The following is an 8,810-nucleotide window of genomic DNA, read 5'->3' as shown; positions in this document are numbered from 1 at the left end:
TACATCATATTAAAGTGAAAAATCAGGGTAAAAATCGTTCCAAAGCCAAGAAAACCAAACAACAACTTTCAGGACACAAGCTGTCCAGAAATTCCTGCACAGTGAACCAGCCAACTTATCTTGTTTTCCATGGAAAATTCATATCAAGTATATGGTTATTTTTACATACCTTAACTCCCAAGGTGTAGTTCTAATTCAAGAACTCAAAAGGTAGCCTTTGGTAGCCTTCCAAGGTGAAGAAATGCCAAGAGAAACTTAGAGAGAACAGCTGAAATTTTTTTGGTCTTTTATTGATTAACCTAGGGAGCTCGGTTTTGGTCCCTTTTTAAGGAGACTTTAGACCGACTTTCTCCTTATATTTGTAGCTGATTAACTCAAGTTGGTCAATGACTAATTTTCCCCTTTCACTTGGGCCTTTTGGATCTTTAAATCAATGGGCTTTAGTGGCCCATTTCCTTACTCTTTCTTGCACTTTGTTTGGGCTCAATTTTGTTAGTAGTGAATGAATGTAGTTGGGCCTATTATATAAAAATCTTGGGCTGAACATCTTGGCCCAATATAATGTTAAACCATTGGCTTAAATAGCCTCCCTAACTTGGGCTTCGTTTGTCACAAGACTTGGAAAGTTTCGGCGTTAAGCCTTGTCTTCATTCCCCTTTCTTTTTACTAACGTCTAGACTTCAAGTGAGTTCACTTATGAATGAATTCTTCTCCCTCATGTATATATAATTTTTAAGCTAAGCACACAGGTGAATCACCTGCTAGCTTCCTAAGTTCCATAAGCATGTCAATGATTTTCTCCGTTTAAGGCCACAGTCTCTAAATAGACTTCCATATAGTGCCCCAATCTAACACTTGAACACTTGACAAATTTTGGTAGTAATTAAATCAAGTCGTATGTCATTTTATGTGAACATTACTAGTACATGTAAAATGTGGGGTGTTACATCCTCCCCCCCTTAGGAACATTCGTCCCGAATGTTAACATAACTGTATAGTCTAGGCAGGTTTGAATTTCTGGTCACACAACTTTTAATAACATAACTAGTATTCAAACACATACCTATTAATGTTCCTCCTCTGTATCTTTTGGTCCCTCATTGTCTTCAAATAGATGAGGGTATTTGGATGTCATTACTTCCTCCGGTTCCCACGTTATCTCTTCTACTTGGTTGTTTCTCCAGAGTACCTTTACTGATGCCATTTCTTTGTTCCTTAACTTTTTAACTTGGCGATCTAGAATAGCAACCGGTACCTCTTCATAAGTAAGATCCTCTGTGACCTGTACATCTTCTATAGGAGTGATACGAGAGGGGTCACCTATGCATTTTCGAAGCATTGACACATGAAACACTGGATGAACCATTGAAAGTTCCTGGGGTAGCTCTAATTCTTATGCAACTTGTCCGACCCTCTTGGTAATCTTATATGGCCCTATGTAACGTGGGCTTAGTTTCCCTTTCTTACCAAATCTCATAACCCCTTTCATTGGTGATACCTTTACAAATACCCAATCTCCAATAGAGAATTCCAGCCCTCTTCTCCGAATATCTGCATATGATTTATGACGACTTTGGGCTGTTTTTAGCCGTTGTTGTATCACCTTAACTTTTTCCATGGCTTGTTGGACTAAATCTGGCCCGAGCAAGGTGGTTTCACCCACTTCGAACCAACCAATTGGTGACCTACATTTCCTCCCATACAAAGCTTCGTAAGGTGCCATCTTGATGCTCGAATAGTAGCTGTTATTATAGGCAAATTCAATAAGAGGCAAGTGTTCTACCCAGCTACCTTTAAAATCTAATGCACAGGTTCGCAACATATCCTCAAGTGTTTGAATAGTACGCTCTGCTTGGCCGTCTGTTTGGGGATGGAAGGCTGTACTCAAATTCACTCGCGTCCCTAAACTCCTTTGAAAGGACTTCCAAAATTTTGCCGTGAATTGAGCTCCTCGATCAGATATAATAGAGAGTGGGACCCCATGTAGCCGAACTATCTCTTTGAGGTATAATTTAGCATATTCTTCAGCTGTATAATCACTCCTAACTGGCAGGAAGTGCGCTGATTTCGTGAGTCTATCAACTATCACCCATATGGAGTCAAACTTATTAACTGAACGAGGCAAACCAGTTACAAAATCCATATTAGTCATATCCCACTTCTAAGTTGGAATCTCTATACATTGCATGTAACCACCTGGCTTTTGGTGCTCTACTTTGACTTGTTGACAAGTAGGACATTGAGCCACAAACTCTGCAAGGTCCTTTTTCATGCCTCCCCACCAAAACACTCCCTTTAGGTCGTGATACATCTTAGTAGATCCTGGGTGGATGGAATATCTTGAATGATGGGCTTCTTCCATTATTCTCCTTCTGAGTTTATTAACATCAGGCACACACAATCTATTTTGGCAATAAAGTACTCCATCTTGTGTAAGCCTAAACTCCTTCATTATACCCTGACTTACTTTCTCCTTAAGGCATTGTAGAATAGGATCATAACACTGTTTTTCTTTCACTTCCCTTATCAATGAAGAATCGGTAGCATTATGTACAATAATATCCTTCCTTGGAGTTTCAAGTAGACGAACACCCAGATTGGCTAGTTGACGCAGATCCTTAGCCATGCCTTGCTTTACCCCTTTCTGATCATTGGTACCCATGAGTGTCTTACGACTTAGAGCATCAGCCACCACATTTGCTTTCCCTGGATGGTATAATATATCAATATCATAATCTTTTATTAACTCTAGCCACCTCCGCTGCCTCAAATTTAGATCTTTCTGCTTGAAAATATACTGTAAACTCTTATGATCTGTATATATGTCCACGTGTATCCCATACAAATAGTGGCGCCATATCTTTAAAGCAAATACAACCGCTGCTAGCTCAAGATCATGTGTTGGGTAGTTTTTCTCGTGTGGTCTCAATTATCTCGAGGCATAAGCGATCACTTTACCATGTTGTGTTAGTACACACCCTAAACCAACTCCTGAAGCATCACAATACACTGCATATCCCTCTGAGCCTTCTGGAAGCACTAGCACAGGTGCTGAGGTTAGCCTACTTTTCAACTCTTGAAAGCTCCTTTCACATGCATCATTCCATTGGAATTTGGTTTCCTTGTGAGTTAGCTTAGTAAGAGGTGCAGATATAGAAGAAAAACCTTCAACAAACCTTCTGTAATAACCTGCCAATCCAAGGAAGCTTCGAACTTCTGTAGGTGTCGTTGGCCTTGGCCAATCTTTCACAGCCTCTATCTTTTGTGAATCCACCCTTATTCCTTCATCCGATACAATATGGCCCAAAAATGCCACTGACTTTAACCAAAATTCACATTTGGAAAACTTAGCATACAACCGACGATCACGGAGAACTTGTAGCACTAGTCGTAAATGATTTGCATGGTCCTCTTCTGACCTTGAATACACCAGAATATCATCTATAAATACTATCACGAACACATCCAGGAAAGGCTTGAACACTCTATTCATCAAATCCATAAAAACTGCTGGTGCATTCGTTAGCCCAAACGACATAACAAGAAATTCAAAGTGACCATATCTGGTTCGGAAGGCTGTCTTAGGTATATCCTTTTCCTTCACTCTTACCTGATGATAACCTGATCTCAAATCGATCTTTGAAAAGTATTTGGCACCCTGTAACTGATCAAACAAGTCATCAATTCTGGGGAGGGGATATTTATTCTTAATTGTCACCTTATTCAGTTGTCGATAGTCAATACACATCCTCAATGTGCCATCCTTTTTACGCACAAATAAAACTGGTGCACCTCAAGGGGACACACTAGGCCTTATAAAACCCTTTTCTAACAAGTCTTTCAGTTGCTCCTTTAATTCACGTAATTTTGCCGGGGCCATTCTATATGGAGGGATAGAGATAGGCTCAGTGCCTGGCAATAAGTCAATACCAAAATCTATTTCTCGTTCTGGAGGCAAACCAGGGAGTTCCTCAGGAAAGACATCAATAAATTCATTCACTATTGGAACAGACTGGATAGTTGGTGATTCTGCCTCCACGTCTCTCACTCTAACGAGATGACATATATATCCCTTTGATATCATTTTTCTGGCTTTAAAATGAGAGATAAACCTCCCTTTTGGTGCCCCAATATTGCCTTCCCATTCAAGGTCTGCTTCATTTGGAAAGTGAAAGTACACTCTCTTGGTTCGGCAGTCAACGGTGGCATAGCAAGAAGCCAACCAATCCATACCCATTATAACATCAAATTCTACCATTTCTAACTCGATAAGATCAGCTAATGTATCTCGGTCGCAGATAGTCACTATGCAGTCATAATAGACTCTTCTAGCTATAATTGACTCCCCAGTTGGTGTAGACACCGCAAGTGGTTTATTCAATAATTTAGGTGTTCTACCAAGCTTCCCAGCAACTAATGGAGTAATATATGACAATGTAGAACCAGGGTCAATTAATGCATACGCTTTATGTGAGAAGATGGACAATGTACCTATAACCACATCGGGTGAAGCCTCCAGGTTCTGTCGAGTCCCTAGAGCATATGTGCGATTTTGGGCCACGCTGGAACTAGCTGCCCCTCTAATACCTCTGTCGCGACCTATAGGAAATTGCTCACCTCTACCTGATGGAGGCACTGATGATGATGATGCAACAGCTGATCCAGTAGGTTGTGCCATATCACCCCTACGTCTTCTTGGGCAATCTTTTATTACATGCCCTGGCATACCACACCAATAACAAACATCTGTTCCCATGCGACACGCACCTATATGATATCTCCCACATTGTCTGCAAGGCTGCCTAGGAGGCATTTGCTGGCTTCCCAAATATCTTGTTGTCCGTGTACCTTGGCCCTCACTTCTCGCCGACGGCCCGGTTTACTTTAATTGTTACCCAAATTTCTCGGTAGATATCAATAATCCTAACATCATGGACGTTTTAACACTAAATGTTAAAACTAAAAACATGAACAGTAAGGACAACACCCGAGAAATAGCGATCATATACCGGGTATATTATCGCCTCATGGGTACCACTCTAGCTCCAAAAGCTAGATTCACGAGCCCTAAAGGGGTTACCACCCTAATGGAAGCAAACAAAGACCGTAGCACAGTCTTTGTTCCAAAGGCTCTTGTTTGGGACGATATCCTTCACAGTATTGATTGGCACTTTGAGGCCATCACCCGACCTATCCGGACTTACTCCGAAAGATCTCAGATCGAACGGGTTATTCAACACCCAGATGGATCCATAGATCTAAAATTCTTGGGAGTTGACCCTTCGCGACTCTCTTCATCCCGAAAGTCCGTCTCTTCCGGGGCCTCATCCTCAAAAGGGGAATGTGAGCCCGATGATAAGGGACAGATTAGAGGAGTTGACTACTCTGGTCCTATCCCTAAGGTCTATTACCAAAATACTAAGGTCAAAGAACCTGAAAAACTTTACGAACCAGGAAGCCCTTCGGCCTCCGAAATGGCTCCACCTCAACAGACCCGGCGAGACCCTAGTTTATTCGTCATCCGAACAGATGATAACGAATATGTTCCGGATCTTCAGGCCTTAAAGGTCCGATGGAACGATCCGAGAGATACTCTCAAAAGGAGATGGTACGGAAGTACTTATTCTCCAGAACAACAAAAGGAGTTTGGTCGACTATGGATAGCCGACATGAAAAGACTCCGATGCGATACGGAATTCTTCTTCTGGTTTGAAAAAACTGGAAGGTTAGAAAACCAGACCGACTCCCTCAATGCCATCGTTACCAAATGGTATACTCAGAGAAACACAGTGGTCGAATCCACCACTCCTCCTTTAGAAGGACTCAATATTTCCTACTCTAACGAAGTCATTAAAGCTTCCCCTTTCAAGACTAAATCTGACCGAGGAACAATGACTCCTCAATGCAGAGATCTTGATAGAATAATTGAACAAAACAATTATACTAATCAAGTTCTTCATACTATTTCTCAGCAGATAGAGGACGCCAAAAGTCCTCCCCTGTCTGCCCCATTACCAACCAAGAGCACTCCAAGCTCTAAACCTCTTTCCAACCCTATCTTTAAACTCCCAGAGTTTCATAAAGATAAGTTTCCAAATCTGAATGACGATTTTAAATTGTCAGAACAAATCTTGGAAAAAATTAATTCCAAACTCACCAAGTTCAAAATTTCTCAAGAGCCCTCTAGCTCTAAAGATGCTTCCAGTTCCAAAGAAAAGAACTCTCTCTCTAAACTTTCTAGTGATAGATTTTCCACTAGAAAAAACTATTACCGAAAACCTTCTCCTCCGGATGTCCAATTCGAAGAAAATCCTTTCCTCTCCACATCCAGTCATGATGGACGAGGCATAACCGAATGGAATATTGATGGTTTGGCCGAACACCAAATCTACAATAAACTCCATGAGATTGCCGTGGCTATCACAGCCTACAAAATTAAAGGTTCCTCTGACAAAGGAGCCGCCACCATGGTTGTCTCGGGATTCACCGGTATGCTCAAACATTGGTGGGACAATTATGTCTCTGAGGACGAAAAGAACCTCATTTACAACGCCACAGCCGTTGAACAGGTAACTCAAACCGTAGATGGTCGAGAAACCGTAGTTCAAGAAGCACAAGAAGATGCTTGTGCAACTCTCCTCTACCACATAGCTAGACACTTTGTAGGAGAACCAAAGCTCTTTCAAGATAGAAGTCTAGAAATCCTTAATAACCTTCGCTGCAAAAATCTTGCAGACTTCAGATGGTATAAGGATACTTTCCTGATCAAAGTTATGATCCGTCCTGACTGCAATAATGACTTTTGGAAAGAGAGATTCATTAGCGGTCTTCCCCCCTTATTTGCAGACAAAGTCCGCACAAAGCTTAAGGATAGATTTGAAGGACAAATTCCTTATAACGTTCTTACCTACGGAGACTTAGTAAGTTTCATTACCACTACGGGCATAGAACTCTGTACAGACCTTAAGCTTAAACAGCAGCTTAAGCAAAACCACAAATATGGTCTGACAACTTTTTGCCAAGACTACGGCTTCACTGACCTCCATGATAGTAAGAAGCATAGAAAATTGCTTCCCAGACGTCACAGAAGGTCTTATCCAAAAAGAAAGACTTCCCATAAGGAATCAAGTTCCTACAAGGAGTCTAATAAGCCCCGCCGAAAAACTAGGCGCAAATCTTTTACAAAGTCCAAAGATACTTGCTGGACTTGTGGCAAAGCCGGCCACAGGGCAAAGGATTGCACATCTGGCAAAAAGAAAAAGATCAATTTACTTGATCTTCCAGATGAAACCAAAGAACAACTCTTCTCCATCATGGAAGAAGGAACCTCTGACGCATCTGACTCTTATTCCTCTTCTGAAGATGAATATAGCGACGAAGATTTCATCAACGCCGCCTATGAGTCTGATAGTTCCCAATCAGGGCAAGACTGTGAGTGCAACGGTACTTTCTGTATTTGCTAAAAGAAAAGTTATCAATGTCATATCTGACAAACCCAAAGAAGTCTTGTTCGATATCATCGAACACATTAACGACGAAGAGCTTCGAAATAGATACCTCCAAGAGCTCAAACGAATTATGCTTTCTCAAGATGAAAGCACTTCTAAATCAAAACCTATTGTCCAACCTTTCTCTATGAAAAAGGTTATGGCTAAGTTTAATTCTCCCTCTGAGCCCTCTGTAGCTGAACTTAAGGGTGAAATCTCCCTGTTAAAAGGAGAAATCAAAAACCTTAAAGTAAGACTTGATCAAGTAGAATTGCATGTTCTAACAGAACAAGTCTTACAATCAGCTTCACCAAAAGCTCCTCTTCTCACTCCTTCCCCGCCTCCGATCAGCTTTCCGACTGATCATCTCCAAGAACCCACTTCTTTCCCCGGGGAGGACGTTCCCGAAGTCCTCGCGGTTCCTTCCACCTCTACAACCGTAGCAGCCATCAAGGCCTACAGTGAACACATTGTCGTTAACATTGTCATTGACAAAGACTTTGTCATAAACAAAGTCGCTCTTTTCGACACCGGGGCAGATACTAACTGTATTGTCAAAGGCCTCATACCCACTCGGTATCTCCAGAAGAGTACCTCACGACTTTATTCTGCCACAGGCGAGAAGATGTGAATTGATTATCAACTTCGCAAAGCCCACGTCTGTAATAATGGCGTTTGCCTTATCAACGACTTTGTCATCACTGAAGATATCACCGAAGATATCATTCTCGGCATTCCTTTTATTAACCAGATCCGACCTTACCAAAGTAATTACGATGGTATTCGTACTACTTTGTTGGATACTGAGTTATTTTTCCCTTTACTTCGTCCGCTCTCTTCTAACGAACAGCAGCGAATCAAAGACGAAACCGTCTTCAAAATTAACCGCCTCTCCTCCCACTTGCACTATCTACAGGGTGACGTTCAGCTCAAGCGAATTGAGCAAACTTTGAAAACCCCGGAGATGATTAGCAAGATAGCTGCTCTCCAAACAAAGTTCGAAAACGAAATTTGCTCCGAATTGCCAAATGCATTTTGGGAACGCAAAAGGCATCTCGTTGAACTTCCTTATACTCCTGGCTTCGATGAACAAAACATCCCTACTAAAGCCAGACCCATCCAAATGAATCACGAAATGATGGAGATCTGTAAAACAGAAATCAATCACCTTCTCAAGAAAGGAATCATTCGACCTTCAAACTCCCCATGGAGTTGTTCAGCATTTTATGTAAACAACAGTGCTGAAAAAGAAAGGGGAACACCCAGACTCGTAATCAATTACAAACCCTTAAATGCTGTCCTCAAATGGATTAGGCATCCAAT

At 41.5% G+C, this 8,810-nt stretch overlaps 1 pseudogene; it reads right to left on the bottom strand.

Moving 5' to 3' along the window:
* Nucleotides 1-1,066: 1,066 nt before the first annotated feature.
* Nucleotides 1,067-4,813, bottom strand: LOC124894086 (annotated as a pseudogene).
* Nucleotides 4,814-8,810: the final 3,997 nt, after the last annotated feature.

Source organism: Capsicum annuum, unplaced genomic scaffold (assembly GCF_002878395.1).
Source record: "Capsicum annuum cultivar UCD-10X-F1 unplaced genomic scaffold, UCD10Xv1.1 ctg69409, whole genome shotgun sequence".
In the NCBI taxonomy this organism is placed as follows: Eukaryota; Viridiplantae; Streptophyta; class Magnoliopsida; order Solanales; family Solanaceae; genus Capsicum; species Capsicum annuum.
Note: the sequence above shows the minus strand (reverse complement) of the source record. Positions and strands in the feature narration are given on the sequence as shown.